Raw genomic sequence first — 18,222 nt, forward strand, 5'->3', positions numbered from 1 at the left:
CAGAGCACAATCAGCTGCCAACCTCCACGAGGTGCTCATAGCAGGAGAGGTGCAGGGAGCAGTGCCGGGCGGTAATCCCCTAATCACCTGCAGGAGATGACTCTCTGATAAGCAGATACAGCGGCTGAGCAAGCAAGCCGAGCTGATAATCATAACCGTGCTCTGATGCGCTTACAAACAAGCACTTGAGCGATCCAAGATGTGCAGAGGAGGAGGTGAAGCAGCCCAGAGAGAAGGCTCTGCTCGGTCTGAGGGCTGCCACGGCAGGATGCCCAGCCTGCTCCCACTGCCAGCCCCGGACGGCGCTGCCCAGCCATCCTCCTGCAGATAATGCCCTTCCATTTAATTTTATGTTACAGACATCACAGCATCAATCAGGCGGCTGTAAACTGGTAGAGCTGCTATTCATTTTGTCTGTAAATCAGGAGTGTGTGGCACGACTGAAGTTACGCTTTTCATGTATGCATAAAATTAAACTCGGAGCCATTGGCAGTCTCGTTAATATGCTGTGTTAAAGACAGATGTCTGGATTGACTAAACTCCGAACATAAATGAATAAACATTGTAATAAGGTTTCAGCTCTGACACTCCACTGAAGCCAGTGCAGGTAGAATAATTTATACCTGTTAGAGGTTTTTCAAGAGCAGAGGAGCACACTGGCTATATTATCAAGTGCCTGCTGTTTATTTGCCAGTCTGCCCAAGAGACCCCTTGGAATGACCTTCTCCTCCTTGGTACCACGCTGGCTTGTAGCCTGATTGCGTTGTGATTGTCTACGTATGGACATCACCTAGACCTTGATATGAGAAGTGTTCCCTGTTTGCCTTCGGAAAGGCAGTTACAGTGAAATACAGAGCCAGGTAGGTGCCTTCAGCTGACTTCTGCCACCACAAGACTTGACTCACGTGCCCGAGGTTGTAGAGTCTGAGATGCGAGGTAGCAAATTCAGAACAGGCAAAGTGGCAGCTTTCCAGGCAGGCTGGAGCAACGAGGCCATAAGCAGATTGCTTTCATATGTTTGTGATGCCCTTGACTGTTCTTGTTCATGGAAAGGGCTGACCCATCTCCACCCTTCCCGTGCAATTCATTAGAGGGAAGCTCCGGGTGTCTGCTCAGTGCATCGGTGTTGGCGGAGATTAATGGTGGTTGTGACAGAGCAGGGAGAGCGAGCGGGATTGATATAGATGAGTCTGGTATGAGCTTCTGTAACTGTCAGGGCAGAAGGCAAAACCTGCAAATTTTGCTGAGAAATTCCCTTTTCTCTTTCTGAACTGTGTGATTCTCAACCACGTGTTTCCACTGCCCTGTCAGTGGGGAGAGTGAAACTGAAGGCCCCAACCTGAGCAGCGTCTCTGGCCCTGGCTGCACCCGGCAAGAACTTCACAAACTGAGCATTGTGTGGTGCTGATAGCATCGAGAAAAATCAGGTTTAAATGAGAGTTGACTTTGGACTCGGGATGGAGCAGGAATCTCAGGTGGGTGATCTGGCTGAACGGCTGTAGCCAGAAATGTGACCAGGATCAATGCCAGGAACTGAACAGAGTCTGCAAAGAAGCTGGGGGCAGCTTCAGGATCCTGTGCCCTGTTGGCAGAGACCTTGGATAGGCTGAAGGAAAAGTGATGATCAGGGTGAGGGCCTTTCACAAGGTTTGTGGGGTCTAGGCTCAGTCAGAATAAAAGCTGTAACCCTATCGGTGCATGTAGGTGCAGGTGGTTGTTCAGTGATCCACCCGCTCACCTGAGGCCACGCTTTGCCAACCATCAGTATTTGTGAGAGTGGCACAGACTGTGAGTCCTCTGGGTGCTGCTGCCTGCTGGCTGCAAGCTCCAGCCACCATCTGTACCTGGCAGAAACTTTGGTGTGCTGCTGGAAAAAGCCTGAAGATGGACCAGCGAGCCTCGGTGCCCTGGTGGAAGGGTGTCACCATCTGTGGGAGATGACTGGAGACACTGGGATCCTGCATCAGACTGGTAGGCCCTCTCCAAATAAAAGCTACTCCTTCCCTGCAGGTTTCTGAAATGCCTTCCCTGGGCCAGCCCACGCAGAAAGAAGAAATAGAGAGGTAGGATGGCAAACGCATCCTCAGATGTCCACAAGGTAGGCATCTACATCTGAGCTCATCCTTGAAACTCCCTTGCTGGTTTGTAGGAGAAAAAGGCATTTTTAGAGCGTGATTCATTGACCTATTTTAGACAGCTCCATAAGGACAAGATGAATCACCCTCATGGGTGCCTGTTTCTCTCCATTCACGGAGGTTTTGGATGGCTGGCGCAGATTAAGGCATTTACACTGTAAACCACGAAAGGGAGGTGTGATGAGCATCGTGAGGGGGGTCCTGTGGGGTCCCCTAGGAAGGGGAGGTTGGAGTGGCCCCAAACCTGTGTCACAGTCTCACCTCATCTGCAGATGGGGGACAAATAGTGTCCCCTCTGCTGTTTGTCTGTCTTAATCCTCAGCCCAGGGGTGAATTGGGATCTTGCTGTTGGCACTGCTGCTGGCATGGGGCCTGCGGCTTGTTTCAGTCTCCGTGTGCCCCCTCCGCTGTCCGTCTGTCCCTACTCCCTCTTGGTGTGAGCTGAGCACCTGACATGGCCAGGCTGCTCCTTGAATTGTGGTTCTGCCACAGGGATTCGCAAAACCAGGCTGGAAATTAAATGCAGACAGCATTTCTGGTGAGTTCCTCCTGCTCGGTGCATCTGGGCAGGTTGGAGAGGTCTTAAAAACATTTTTCCTTGGGCATTTTGGTGCTTCCAGCCCCTGCCAGTGCACAGAATGAAAGAGGATGAGGTATTTATGGATAGAGCCGCCCTCCCTCCTCCGAGGTTGGGTTCAAGTCCTGCCTGAATGTTCATATTAATCAAGCGCTAGCTGCACACATAACACCTACCACCTTCCACAGGAGAAACACGAATTCATTAGTAGGAAATGTTAACAACTGAGGGAGTATTGTTTTTGTACTGAACAGCAACCAAAACAGAAAATAACGGAGATGTTATAATTTAGCCTTGGCAACGGGGATTATAGTTTTGGCCCTCCTCGTGCCCATGAAGCCATTCCAGCCCAGCCCCATCATCCAGCCCTTTGCCCAGCAGGGTTCCTTTTACTTTTACATTTAAATAATAACCTTTGCTATATCTCCCCAGTTTGGCAGGTCAAGAAAGGGTTCTTTTACAACAGCTTTCTTACTGCTACAGCCTTGGCACAAGGAAAAGACAGGAAATTGGTTTTAGAGGCTGGTTTTGATGGACGTGTCCTGGACAGGGATTTTTTTTTTTTTTTTTTGTGCAGTTGGTTGCTGGAGCTGAGCCGTGTTTCTGTCACTGCTGTTTCATACAATATTTTGTCAATCTGAGGAAATAAAAGCAGCACTTCTGCGTGCAGCACTGCTGCCCAGCAGACCCAGTGCCCCTGCAGAAAGCCTGGGGCTGTTCAGACCCATTTGCAATAAAGTTATGGGGCTTCTTCCAGCAAATCATTGGGTTTTATTCTCAATGGCAAAGTTGTGAAGAAGCCAGCAGATCAAGAAAGCACCAAGCAAGGCCAACCCAACCCCAGCTAGAGGTCTCCAGCCATTGCGGAGGTGAATCTGGCTTCAGAGCAGTGTGTCGAGGACCAGCCTGTGCCCAGGCTCTCTGCCAGCAATTACAGAGTATAAGGCCATTCCCCAGGCTTAATCAAGGCAAGATTTTAAAAGCTGGTCTAATTGGAGGTACAGAGCCAGCTTGTCTGAGCCAGTTCCACCTCTCGCCCTCCTGCACCCACCCCAGCCCTCACATTTCCTCCAAGTCCTGAAACCAGTGGAAACCCTGGGTAAGCAGCCCAAGAGCAGAACAGAACACAGTGAAAACTGCCTCCTGCCTTTGATGTGACTATAAAGCAAATATTGCACCCACGAAGGAAACGGAAGCGACAAGGCCTTTTGCTGCACGATTTGGAGAAGTAACACTTAATACAGCGCTGCCAACTGATGTGCTGGCTGAGGCTGCTCACAGGTGTGAATTTGGAAAGCTGGGCACATTAGTTCAGTCGTATTTCATTACGTGGGTTTTGCCAAGACAGGGCTTTTCCCTCTGTCTTTCACCAGCAGGTCCCTGTGCAGTGTGGCAGGAGGTGAGTGGGAAGAGCTCTGAGCAGGATGGGGCTGCCTTGGTCGCACGTGCCCAGGGATGCCCCACAAAGACATGGCAGAGGCAAGAGAAAATGAGGGAAAATTGGGCATTTCTGGGCAAAGCAAAGCACACCAAACTTGCTGCCCTTCTGCTTTTTATTGTTCCTATAATATTTTTATGGAGAACAATGAAAAGTGAAAAAGTTGTGTTATCCAGTTGTATCTTATTCATGCTGAGATATTTTGATTGAAAACCTTTATTCTTTGTCTTGTGTACAGCTTTTTTTCTTTCACTCGTTTCCTCTGTTTAGCTGATGACATTTTGAAAATGTTTCCTTCTCTCAAACCTATTTCCTTTGGCTGGTCACCCAAACCTCTCCTCCTCTTCACCTTTGCCAAAAAATCAGCTGGAAATATTAATTTTTCATTCTTTAGAGGTTTTCACGTTACAGACTTGAGAAAAAGCAAGGAAAAAAAAAGATTTTTTCCACCCTTCCTACTATGCCCTTCACAGTATCTCAGATGGCGAATACTCTCATTAAATCCCACAGGATAATTAACCTGGCTAACATGAGAGAAAGTGGTCAAGTCCATAAAGGATGGACCTGCCTCATGGCTGGTGCCCACAATTCTGAAACAAACCTTATTCCACTCTTGGAGCAAATTACAACAGATTACCTGTGCTAACAGTTGATTACCAAGAAAAGGATTCCACAATTTGGAATATTGCAGGTAGTTGCATTAGTAAAGAGCTGTGTATGTCTGATATTTTTCACTTATTCCAGTAAAACTCTGCCCAAATATACTTCAATAAGACATTGATTTTATTTTTTTTTAAATATATATTTGCTTTTTAACTAGCAATGAAAGTTACAGTCCATTAGGATGATTGTTGTGTGAGTTCAGTATCTCAAGGGCTATTAATGCTGAAGCACAGTATGGGCAAGGGTGTAAACAATCATTGGTGGTATTTTTCTGGCAGAAATCCCAAGAAGCTTATAATAAAAACAAGATTTTAAAAAGCTTTTGAGTAAATCAATTTTCATTCTTTTTCAGCATTCCTTACTTAAGTGAAATTAAGCCTAATTTGGGCCAAATCTGTGATGCTAGGCTTGAAACATGCTTTGCAGCTGGGGTCACTGCACCCTGCTCTGCACTTCCTCTGGGTGAACATCAAAGCCTGGGGCTGAAGAGCAGGGGCTGAAGCCAGCTGCTGAGATCAGACCAAGACAAGGCTGTGCCTGCACAGGGAGGGGATGTCTCACTGCCCAGCCCCTGCAAACAGCTCTCCAGGCACCAGAGGGTTTCTGCTCCATGAAAGCTTGCCCCTCACTTTAAAAGTGCTTCATGTGATAGCAGTGGCTAGATGAAAGGCACTGGTATTTCTACAGCAGAATCCAGGCAATTATCTTTATAAGTGTATATGCTCATATAAATGTATTTTCTCTACTCAGATACACAGCTAGGGTGTTCATCAGAGACCTTCCTGTAATCAAAAGACTCCTTACAGCTTTGACAGGAGGAGCTGAAGATGCTCCCACAGTGGGTCTGGCATTCAGGCCTCCTCACCAGCACGCTGAGCTGCCCTGTCCACCCCTATGAAAATCTTCTCATTAAAGCAAGGGGCAGCTAATAATAAGCTGATTTAGCAATTAGCATAATGTGAAGGGAGATGTGGGTGTCCTTATTCCAGAACAACTTTAAGCAAGGGAAAAAATCCCAGCTTTAATTCCAATAAGATTAATTTTGCATTTTAATTAGAAAGATGAAGGGGGAAAAAAAATGGAGCGAGCATGGATTTCATCAGTAGCTTATAAAGCATTGTAGAAATTTGGCTTATAATGGATTTCTTCCTTCTTGTTGGCAACTGCTATGGGGGAAGCATTCAAAAGGAAAGAGTTCAGCATCTTCTCGAGAGACTCATGCATGCTGCACTTCCAGCTGCCCACAGACACATTTTTAAACTGAAAAATTCACCCTAGTAGAGATCAGCCCAAGGAACCTCAGAGCAAGTCCAGGCAGGTGTTTTCCCTGCTCCTCTGAGGCCTATAAAGCCCATTTTGCAAACAGATGGGAAAAGAAACCTCTGGAAATCACGCAACTATACCTTTGACAGCAAATACTTCGTGAGTAAACTCAGACCCTTTGGCTTGTGTTGGGCAGCATCTCCTCCCCCCCTCTCCCCCCGGCCTCTGCTCAAGGACAAGCACTTGCAGGCTGTAGAGCAGAAATGATAAAACTCAGCAAGTAAAGGCTTTTTCACTGTCTTGAATTAATTACTACCTTAACTGCTGGCCAAAAGCCTTGCCAGGGATCTCCAAAGGCTCCTTCTCCCCTTTCCCACTGGTCCTGCATTCCCCCACCCCTTTACTGAATTCTGCTCACTTCCCTCTTGAAGGAAGTCTGGCTCCTTTCTCATTTTCCTTCCCCTTGCTGCTGCTGATTCCTTTTCCTTTCACCTTCAGGACATCAGTAAGAGGAGCATGGGCAGCAGGGCAGGTCTCGGTGTTGGCTTTCTGCTGCCTGGGTCCATCCCGCAAGCCCCTGGCTGCCTGCAGCCTTCCAGCAGGGCTCACTGCAGAGATGATCCTCAGGGATTTCTGTGCAGTGTTCCAGCGAGTCTTTACTGAGTGTATGAAAACAGCAATTTTTCTGGAGACTATAGCTTGGTGAAATATGAGATGATTTTCCCAGGGACAGCACAAAGCACATCCATGACATAAGTGTCATCCCTTGCCAGATTCCAATAAAGAGACTGTAGCTTGCTTTATAGATCTGTCAGAATTTGGTCATCTTCTGAGGATGAACTCGAGTGGAAGAACACATTAATTTCTAAAATATAATGTATTTATTGTAAAGAGATTTATTTGAAGGGATAAGAACCTGATCAAGACTAACTGTTGGAAAGTATTGTTAATAACTCCCTCCTGTAGATTATCACAGTTTAAGTTATGTAGATTAAAAGATTATTATTTGAGTTTAAGTATCAATTATGCCCCTATTGGAATTAATCTGCTGAATTACAATTTCTACTCATTCTGCTGCATTTTAGAAAAACAATTCTCATTCTTCTCATACAAAGAAAGTCATTTATGATTTGCAATTGCTAAAGCTTGGTATTTTAGTCATTTTTCCCCCCACCTTCTGAAGGCAAAGCTCAGCTCGGTTCTTTAATTTTAACTGCTGCTGCCTTCTCATCAAGGTGGTTAGTTAATGGGTAGGGAATCCCTGATCCACTCAGGGAGTCCTGCAATTAATGTTGCCATGTCGAAAGGAGGTTGCCTATGGCAACCTTTTCATTTGCTTGAGTGCTTTTATGTGGGTTAATGATGAAGTATTGTCAAGGTGTATGTAGGATGCAAGAGCACTATCTGTTATAATGCAGCATAATTAAAAGTCATTTCTTCTCTCAAAAATGGCTAGTAATATTGCGTCTGAAGAAGATAGTGATGAAGCTGCCTGGCAGATCCCTGACCTCCTCTTCCTTTATTCATGTCAGTGCCTCGCAGTGGGATCCTCTGTACCAGGTGCTGTGCCAGCACTGACAAGTCTGAAGGAAAAACTATTGCTGATTAAAAACCTGTCTGAATGGAAACCCTGGAAAATAACCCATGGAGTACAACTGTGATCAGTTCCCACATGTGCTCTCTTCTCTGAAATATTTACATTGATCTCCTCACCTCGTTGACATAAAGGAAAATTAAAGGTCACAAGCTCTTCTCCATGCAGAGCCAAGAAGGTGCCCAGGAGCTGGGCAGTCCCGAGGTTTCTGCAGTGCTCTGGTCAGCATGGATTGCAGACCACGTCCTCATGCTGGAGCATTTGGTTTGCACAGCAGGGAGCTGTGTGTGGGGATGCTTCTCTGGCTCAACGTGCATCTTGCTGTGATGCAGGTGATGGAAGCTGAGACATTTGGTCCCTTCTTTGGTCCCCTCAGCCAAAGTCACTGCTGAGCATCCAGGTAAGGGAGAGGGGCTTGGGCAAATCCCACCTGACTCTGTGGTTTTGCAGGAACTCTGACATTGAGCACAGTGTTAGTCAAGGCTTCAGGCAGTGACAGGTGTTTCCAATAGGCAACCTCCCTTTACATCAGAGACAACAACACTGAAGGGTGAATCCAGAAAAAAAGCATTATTGGCAGAAAAAACATCCCAGCATTCTGATGTGGAAAAAAAAACCACAGAAATGATGCAGGTGTGACTGCTTCCCCTGCCTACAGGGAACATAAGGTAACATTTCCTTTAATTAAAATATACCTGCTTCGCAAAGCTAATCTTCTTTTAATAAACAAAACTCAGCGCCCTCTCCAGCAACCTCTGCATGCAGTATTAATTAAACATGGCATCCCTTTGACAATGCATCAAGCTGGCAGCAGGAGGCAAAGCATGTCTTGGCAGTACTTGAAAAGGCCAACAGCGAGCCCAGTTTCCCAGTTGCCACCATGTCCAGCATCTTCCCTTTATTTTTCTTCCAGTCATTTTGAAGTTCTGCTGCAATGTCCTTTACAAAACATTCAGAGAAAACTAACCTGTGGCTGCTACTTAATTTTCTAGTGATGTGGACAAGACAGCAGTGATCGGTTAGCCCTATTGCTTTCCCACCAAGAAAATACCCTTCATCTCTGTGGCTTTCCAGGAAAGGAAGAAATTATTCTTTCTCCTCCAGCTCCCTGTCTCCCCTGAGAAGATCGTTCATCTCCCAGCTTAGAGGAAACCTCCTCCAAAACGCTACTTGCATCAAAATTGTGGAGTTTATTGTCTCTCTAAAGGCTTTAGCTAAAACTGGCTGAAACCAATGGAAAACTCCCTTGATGCTAACATCTGAACTCTGAACAGGAGGCTGAATAAACAAAGATTTAGCACAGGCTGGCTCTCTCATAGTATCTTAGTATACAGACAGCAAATCACTAACATCCTTCAGCAAAAGTATGCAGAAACAAAGGACAAACTTTAGAAATTGATATCAATCAAATATTCATTCCTTTAATAGGTATAAATAAATGTGTCGCTAGCCAGTGTTGGGATTTAATAATATAATGCAACGTACTGAAACTGAACAGCTGCCAAGCCCCATGGCATATCTGAGCATTGTACCTACAGCACCTCTTGCACTGGGATCACCATGAGTCTCCAGAGTACTTTTTTTAGAAAAATACCATGTTGTTACACAGAATTTTGGTACATTCAGATTGGGAATTTGAAACTCCACATGCTATTCAAATGTACTTTTCACTATAGTAAAAAAAAAAAAAAATAAAAAGGTATCTCACAGCCTTCCCCACAGTGACTTTTGTTTGCAGCAGAACATCAGCAGGTGCTGGGAAAGCAGCCTTGCAACACGCAGCCACTAGACAAACCCTTGGGTTGACTTCCATTATTTTTTTTTTTCTTTCCTTGCCACTGCAGAAAGGCAGCAAAGGACCCAGTGAAGCGGAGCCACCTGTGACACCGCAGGGTTTCATCTCACCCAGTCATGGTCTCATGAAAAGGCCACGCTCTGATGGATGCAAAGCCATGGCTGGTGATCTCAAGTACACTTGGAAAGCAGCACACACACACCAAGTCCTCTTTGTTGACACACTCAAATCTTTCCCCCCCCCCCCCAGTAATATTAAAAACTCTAAAATCCTCAGCTTTATGGAAACCAAAATTAAATTGTTTTCATAATCATTATAGACATCAGCCAAACATAAAGATGAAAAAGAACCCATTGAAGCTAGAGGCTGTCAAATAAATACACTGAACCTTTTACAGTACAGAGGCTCTTTGAGTCAGCAAACCTTTAAACACCAGTTGCCACGCAACACCAGTAACATCAGATGATGAACAGCTCAGCAATGCGCACTGAATGTGGTAAATACTGGGTTTCAGTATTTATGTATCACTATTTATTAGGGTATTTCTTTATGCTGTTGACAGTCCCTGATAAAACAAGGACAGGGATGCTATTAAAATCAGGTCTGTTCCTGCAAGGGAAGATTGATTGGGGCTGCTCAGACATAGCATAATCTATATGGTACGGCATATGGTCCCTATAGGTCTTAAGGTTGCCAGAAAATGAGAAATTGTCCCAGCCAGCAGCCATCTGCCTGGAGTAAAATGTGTTTTCACAGGGTGAATAATTAAGCCAAGATACATCTTCCACATCACAAAACAGAGGGCAGATCCGCATAATTTTACATAAAACTGACAAAAATCCTTGGCTGGGGGTGGGAAAAACATCAGGTTCCTTATCAGCAGGCAGGTAAGTGGATTTGGGGTGGGTGGTGCTTATTTCACTTCAAACTTGCTTTTCCAGCAGTGAAGCTGTTCTGGTTTCAGTGAGGTTACCTGGGGGCAGAAATAGGGCCCTTTCCATCTTTTAAAGGCATCCCTGAAGACAGCAGTTGCAGAAATGATGATTAGAGCACAGTAAGGCAACAGCTTTTTCTGCCAAATTTACTTTCCCCTGTAGTCCCTGTTTTAGAAACTGATTTTCAGAAACTCAGCTTTTTTGGGGGAAATTCTCATTAACCTGTGGTAGATCTGTCAAAAACGTCATAAATCAGTAAAGGCAGGAAGCTCCCTGGCTATGACACAGTGAGGGCTCTGAGGCATTCAAATCCTCACACTGAGGAAGCCATACCCCAAAACTGCAGTGTTTTTGGGGTGCATTGTCTGGAATTTTATGTAATGGAAAATAAATCCATCCTAATTATGGGAGGAGGAAAATGAAGAGAAGCTTTTAAAGATTTTCTTTGATTAGGAAAGAAATAGCGGAAGGGACCGAAAGAGTTATAGTACAAAGCAAGTATATCTGCATTTGTAGAAAATCTGCACATACGGAGATAACAGCCCAATTTTACATTTGAGAGGCAACAGCATTCTATAAATATTGAAATATGATGATGTTGAGCAACTTGTGCCTGGCAAGTCCTGGTTTCTTCTCCCGTTTGGCTTTCTGCTTGTGCTGGATCATCTCCCCTGCCTGCCAAGGGACGCAGAGCAGTCCCAGCCCAGAGCCTCCTGCACCGGGGTCCTCTGGCTCCTAACCCAAGGGCATCCCTTGTGCCTCCCTTCTCATCAGTGAAGAGGTTATTTGGTAGAAGGTCAGTTTGGTTTCATGAAATCAAGTGGCATTTGCTTAGAGGAGGAAGAAAATCTATCACCTTTAAATAAGCTGTGAGGCTCAATGCTGCAGGACCAAAACACTAAGAACAGTGATAAAACCCACACCAGGCTGGGCAGAGAAGAATGGGAGGACTAATAACTAAGCTCTTTGGGGGATGCCCTCACAGGGGCTCAGGCTGCACAGGGAAAGCCAGCTTCATCCACCCTTTCTTGCTGCATCTAGTCCTGCAGGTTGGCTGCCTTTTTCCATTGGGCCTACTGTGGAGATAAATTTTCAGAACAGCTCTTTCTGATCACAGAAGATTGTCCTCTGTGAAGTACAAGCACAGATTTCAGATCTTGAGTTCTGAGCTACCCAGGGATTTTTACAAAAGCAAAAAAATGCTGGGTGGTGTGATGCAGCCTAATGGACTATTTATGCAAACATTTATTTTTTTGACTATCTACCCTGTTATGCTCAATGGTGTTCTGCACAGGGATTCCAGCAGGTCTGAAATGCAAGGGAAAACTGGCACTAGGCTGGCATATTTTGACACAGCACAGTTGGTGGAATAGGGGCAAAACATATTTGGCTGTTTCTGCCTATTAGTGCTTGTGGCTGGCCTGTGGCATACTGATGAGAGTATTTCCAAGAGCTTTCATATGCACAGATGTGATAAGATGTTAATTTTTCAGAATTTCCACAGCTGGGTTTGCTGCACAGAGGAACAAGGAAAACAAATCTTTTTTGAAAACAAAAGCCCAGGGACCTTCAGGTGACATAGTTGGGGCCAAGCTCTGCAGCAGCTGAGCAGGAGGGCAGCAGCTGGGCTCGGATACTTAAAGCCCCCTTAAAAGTCAATTCAGGGACCCTGCTTTTCTACTCTGGGGTTTATGGGGGCTTTGAGAGTGTCATCACAGCTTGCAGCTGAAAGCCAGGACAAAGGAGATGCTCTGTGTGCCTATTCCTCAATAAAAGGACTCCTGCATAGAAAGCCTTTTATTTATGGCTTAGTTATTATGAAGTCGGTTTTTCTCCATTTCAGTTTGCTGGTGCCCACAGAGCCACACAGCATGATCCTCACTGTGCGACCAGGAGCAAGACAGCTTTATTACACCAGGCACACACAGCCCCTACTACAGCAGGGCATGATAAGGCAGCCCTAAATCACAGCAGAGGAAGTAACTTTATTTCCAGTTCACCACTTGATCATTAAGAGCTGCTTCCCCAATTTGTTTACTTTCCATCTCATGGCTGAGGTATTTAAACTCTACTGTTTTGACCCCATTTCTGTCCTTTCTCACAAAGCCAGCTCTTTTTATGCCCTCTTAAATCATCTTTCAGTTTGAAACACCCTTGCTGTTCATCTGAGCCAGGATCTTAGACAAGATTATTTTCTAAAGCATATATCGCCAATATATTGCCTAGATACACATCCACTCTGTGGGGTGAGTCACATCCCTGTAAGATTCCCCTTCATCCCTTCCATTTCACTTTGTTCTTTTACCTGTACATGAGGCCACATATACTTTTTTTTCCCCCAATCCCTTTTTACTATTTTATTCTCTCACAGGAATAATAACTCTTAGCACAATTAAGACAAAGTCTGGTGTACCAATCAGTCCACACTAACTGTCCCTTCTGGTTGGCTTCATCACACAGAGTGCTTCTTGATCTGAAAGGTCATTTGAATACCTCCTGGCAGTTACTCAGTTGAATATTGATCTCAGCATCATTCTGCACTTATGAGCCTCTCCAATGCTGTGTGCTAGCTTCATGTTAGTACATAGCACTGAGAAACAGCAAACAGCTTTCAGTAGTGTTTCCTTAACTAGAATGAGGAAATTGGAAAAGACCTTCTTAGATCTTACCTCCTTGCTGCCTTCTAACATAATCTGTCTGGAAGCAGATATCACAGCCCAAATCTTCCTGCTGCTACCCTAGAGGACAAGAGGATGCTAATTACTGTTCACACAGACCAAAGAACAATACCCTCCTAAGCCTCTTCTTTTATACAAGAGAGACCTGAAGACACTCCAAGCTACTAACCAGGGGCACCTGGCAGGGCAGGAATGTCCTGGGTCTGGTTACAGGTGTGTGGGTTGGGTGAGAAATGGGACAGTCTTGGCTAATTGGGTCAATTAGTTCAAGAATGTGACTTACAGTGCAAAAAAAGCAACAAGATAACCCTGGAGATGGGACTGAGAGCTGTTAGCCAGTTTGGGGGGATACAGGAGCGTATGGATGTTCTGGAGAAAAATGCCATTTTGCATTTGTGAATACATGTATATCTGATTTGTTTCATCTGCTTCACCTGATGGAGGAAAATACCCAGGCAGGCCCCATGCCTGGCTGAGTACATGAGTGACAGCAATTCTGTCAGTCAGTTTGAAAGGGGGATGCTGCCCTTTGCTTTGCCCTCTGCAATGATCTTTGGCTAAATAAGTCAGTCTAAAAGAAGCAGCTGAACAGTTTGGAGTGTGAAGGAGGCATCTGGCGAAAGGCAATAATAAAGAGTGACATGGGTCCTGGAAACTGCTGGCCTCTGAGCCGCAGGTTTGGCTGTGCCCCTTGTGCAGAGGACAGGCAGCTCCATGTCCTGCTTCATCCTGGGGCCTCGCCTCATTTCCAGTGAGAGATGGGCAGAAGGAAGCAGCCTCCTGTGCACAAAGGCTGGTGAGACTGAGACTTTTGCTCAGTGGGGCAAAACCAGTGCTGCATGCGGGGGACCAGCATGCCCGGTCACAGGACCATGGGGGAAGATAAGTGAAAGGTGCTTGGAGAAGGGGAGATGCTGTGCTGGGTCACACCAGGAGCAGAAGTGTTCTGATTTCTGCAGATGCTCCTCGCCAATTAAGAGGCAGCTCACTTGCAAAATGTGCAGATTTTACACTTGCAAGTCAAACACAGTCGAGGGGATTCTCTTTTTATTGCGCATATAGCGCACGTACGGGAATCCTCCGGTGGAATATTTAAATGGTAATCCATCCCCAAGCATTGTAAGGGAGTAGCTTTCCTTCAGCATCGAGTAAATGGCAAAGCACTGTCAGAGGAGGAAAGGAAATAAAAAATCACTCCTGCAGCAGCGACGGTATTTTTCTGCACGCGGCAGCCTTGTGAGAGCCCTTTGTGCTAGGGTTTCCCCTCCATCCTCAGACACCCAGGGGCACAGAGGGAGCCGAGGGTGACAGAGGGGATGGGGGGTAAGCAGTGAGAGGAGGGGAGGTTGGATCTGGAGCCGTGAGACAGAGACAGCAACGTGACTGAGAGTGGGCGAGACGCCACCGAGGGAGATGCTGATGAGGTCAGCCTGGGAATCCTCGGCTGTAGCCGGCCGGTTTCTATAGAAACACAGAGCCGGGGTTTAACGCATTAAATGGACAAGTTTTAATGTCGGCGCTTAATAAAAAAAATAAAAAAAATAAAAACAATAGAAATACAGTGAGGGAATCCTTATCACATGTGCACCCCACGGTTTCCCTCTACTGTGTCAGCAGTCTGCTCCAGCACGCTTGCAGGAAAATTATAGAAAATAAAAATCTTCAGCAATGACTCAAAACAGTGACTATGTCTTCTCACTAGGCAGTGGGCTTATTCTTAAAAAGTCAGATCATATTTTTTCTGTATAGTTTCATCACAGCATTCTTTTCTAGTCCTGGCAGTACGTGCCCTGGTCAGGGAGCCATCAGTGGCAGCCCCATTTGCACGTCAGGACCGAACCCGCTTCTGAGCTGATGAAATCTGAGCAGGTGGCACCAGCCCTGAGCTGGCCATGGGGATCAGGCACCTCTGCAGGGAGCCTGGTCAGAAAAAAGTCCTTTCATCCACCAACTCTGAACCCAGGAAGAGTTGTGCTTTTTCAGCAGGTGGCACCAGGTAGTTGGAGGTACCCAGGTAGGAACTAACTCAACAGGCGATGCTGTTGCAGACCCCATTTGGGGGCATATATCAGAACTGCAGGATGGAGGAGCCTGAAAATCTGCCCCTTGACTGCTTGTAATGTCTCTATTTCTGCTGACACAGATGGCAAGCCTTCTAAGAGGTCAGCCAAGCACACTTTGCAAGCACTAAAATGACTTAAAAGAAATACAGGGGGTTTGGTTTTGTTTTTCTTTAAACCCCGGTGAGACAGCAGCTGCTCTGATGTAACTGGCCCTATCATCTTCCGCAACGAAGTGAAAATTAGAGATGGAAAGGTATGAAATGCAATTGTCTTGCCTTAGCAATAGGAGGCTGCTTCAGCAGAAGGGAGCAGGTGCCCTCCTTAAGCGTGTCAGTGATGTGAGTGCTGCCAGAGCCTCACAGCGGGGGCCCAGCTTGGTGTGGCTCCTGGGGACCACTCCTCAGTGCCACCCATCTACCCTCTTTTTTCTCCATCATTCTGGGCCAGCATGGGAGGTTGCAGCCCCAAAATGCTGCTTCCCAGAGGGGGAGAGGAGATGGGACCAGCCAAAGTAGCCATCATCACGACCAAACTCAGCATGCTCCCATCCCACCCCCAAAATAAGGGGCTTGTGCACGCATTTACTGTGATTCATCTTGGTGATCAATCCCCTTTGGCCCAGGGTATGTATTCTACCGTGTTTGCAGAATGCTGAATTTTCCCTGGGCAGCGTTTGCTTTTGGGTAATCCTCACAAAAGTGTGCCATGACCCAGGCTTTCAAACACAGCACCAGCAAAGGGATCTGGGCTCACAGTCGGTGTCACCAAGGTGCTGGGCACTGAGGTCCCCTCCCAGCACTGCACAAGTGTGGGTTGGGAAGTCTGAACTCCACCATTAAATCTGTTTCCCATCCACGGAGGGAATAAAAATGGGGCTAAATGGCTTTAAAGCAAGAAATCTCTGCTAAATTACAGCATCTCTGCGATTCTCCAGGAAACAATCGAGGCATGTAACGAGCTGTTGCCAGACAGCAAATCCCATCACCTGGGACTTTGTGGATATTACGAAAATCAAGCCTGGGCGAGTGCCTTTCATAGAGGTGTCCGTGCTGGGGAGGAGGAAGAGGAGGAGGAGGAGCTGGCTCCTGGGGCTGGGGGGCACCCTCACCACCCTCAGCTCTAGCTGCAGTTGGGTGCTCACCTCACCTGCCTGTGCCCTCATAGGGGATGCAAAACCATGGGGGCTTAAAAAAAAACAAAACCAATAACAAAGTAAAAACATAGGATTTTTAACCATAGTAAGAGAAAAAGGTGGAGAGTCAAAAATGAAAGTATCCTCAGGAATCAGTTACACAGCCAAACCCCCCAAATACACAGTGGCAGGTAAACACAGGAGCATGAAAGCTGGTTGAAGGAGGCCTCTTTTATTGTACAGATGATAATAAGAGCAAAATAAATCATCTTTCTTTTACCATAAAAGTGTTTTACACCATTCAATTAAAGCCTCTGAGATAAAATCATTTCTCCTGGGTGTTTTCCTTTGCTCTTCTCTTTCTGTCGGAAGTAATTTCAATATTTTACTATCTTAGTAATAAAAAATACATAATGGTTTGCCAGGCAGTGTTATTGCAGCAGCTTGCCTACTATATGAAGGAATTCAGAGCAGCCTTTTGCCTCGCTTTGCACCGCAGATAAATGTCTGCCCAGGTGCCAAGGGGCTGCGATGGGAGCAGGGCATTTACTGGGGGCTACACAAAGGCTCTGGGTAACCAGGAGAAGCCCAGCCAGGTGTCCGTCCCTGGGGGCTGTGGGTAAGGCAGAGCATTTCCACGCTCCCGTTTCTTCCCCCAAGTACAAAGAGAAAAGAGGAGGTGAGTCAATGCTTCTCTAAATATTAATAAGACAGTGCTGCCCAACTGTATCCTTTAAAACACTCTGTGCCTTAAGTGGTCCCAAGTGGAACAGTGTATCCTTCCCCTCGTGTTGTTTAAGAAGAGCAATAAATCTGCAATTGCTTTATTACTCAATCCTACTAAAAAATGCATTAAGCCCTTCTGGCAAATTCTAGTTTTGTAAAACAATTACTCGATTCCGATGTTCGAAAGAGACAAAGTCAAACAAGACATTGCTGGATACTTTTCAGACCTCATGTGGTTCATTTTGGAACGGATTCTCCATCATTGAACTCTGATGTCACTAGAAAGGAATTCCAGAAGTTAAAAAGAGGAAGGTATATTCAGAGTAAATATCAGGAAAAAGGACTTCCAGGGAACTCTAGGTGCATGCAAGGAAGAATACCCTATGTCTCAGGAATGTGTATTTATACACATCTATATCTGTATATCTGGGTATAAAACTATGTAAAAAGACTTTTTTTTTTTTTTTTCTTCCCTCCACACCTTTAAAAAAAACTCTCTTCTGTTAGATTTAATGGTATTTTTCCTTCTTGTGCAAGAACAAAGGGATAAAAAGCCCCTTAGGAAAGAAACATCCCGTTATGTCTTGCAAAGGCCCCATTAATAAAGGATGAGTGAAGAGGAGGGCAGAAGATGCAGGAAACAGAAGCCGAGCTCTGAGCCTAATTAGACCGTTCTCCAAAATTTCTCAGGAGGCGCTTGCGGAGGCTGAGGAGGTAAATATTTTATAAGGGGAGCTCCCTTTCTCTTCACGCTTCTCCTTGTGCCCTCTCTTGAACTAATTACTTGCTTTGTAGAGGGAAACACTGCTAATTTTAGCATTTAAAAGGGGCTAAAAGGGGCCCTGCGTGGAAAGCAAGGGATGTTCCCTGGATGGTAAAGGCATTTTGTCCGAGAGCGGGGCTGCTGGTGGCTGCAAGAGGGGTCTGTGGGGTGACCTCCTGAGGAGGGGCTCTCCTGGGGGTGGGGGAGAATTGGCATTGTTTAGAGGGCAGCCAAAGAATAGGAGGGAAAGAGAAGAAATACCCCAGCCTGTCAAATTATTGGAAATCCTCCTGCTCTGATCCTGAAAGCAAGGTTAAGAAGTCCAGCAGGTACTCGCAGCTCTAACAGAGAGCACCTGGAGCGGGCAGGATGCAGGACAGCGTCTGTACATGAGATCACTGAGGGCTTGGGCATCTCCATCCCTGACCTGCTCACTGCCAGTGAGAGGAAGAGAAGGGGC

At 46.0% G+C, this 18,222-nt stretch overlaps 1 long non-coding RNA gene across 1 annotated transcript; it reads right to left on the minus strand.

The window, feature by feature from the left end:
- Positions 1–849: 849 nt before the first annotated feature.
- Positions 850–13,166, minus strand: LOC137864804 (uncharacterized). Its single transcript, XR_011101624.1, has 2 exons — positions 13,070–13,166; positions 850–2,758 (listed from the first exon to the last, which is right to left on the minus strand). It is a non-coding gene; the product is annotated as an uncharacterized lncRNA (long non-coding RNA).
- Between the last annotated feature and the right edge of the window lie 5,056 nt (positions 13,167–18,222).

This window comes from Anas acuta, chromosome 15 (assembly GCF_963932015.1).
Source record: "Anas acuta chromosome 15, bAnaAcu1.1, whole genome shotgun sequence".
NCBI lineage: Eukaryota > Metazoa > Chordata > Aves > Anseriformes > Anatidae > Anas > Anas acuta.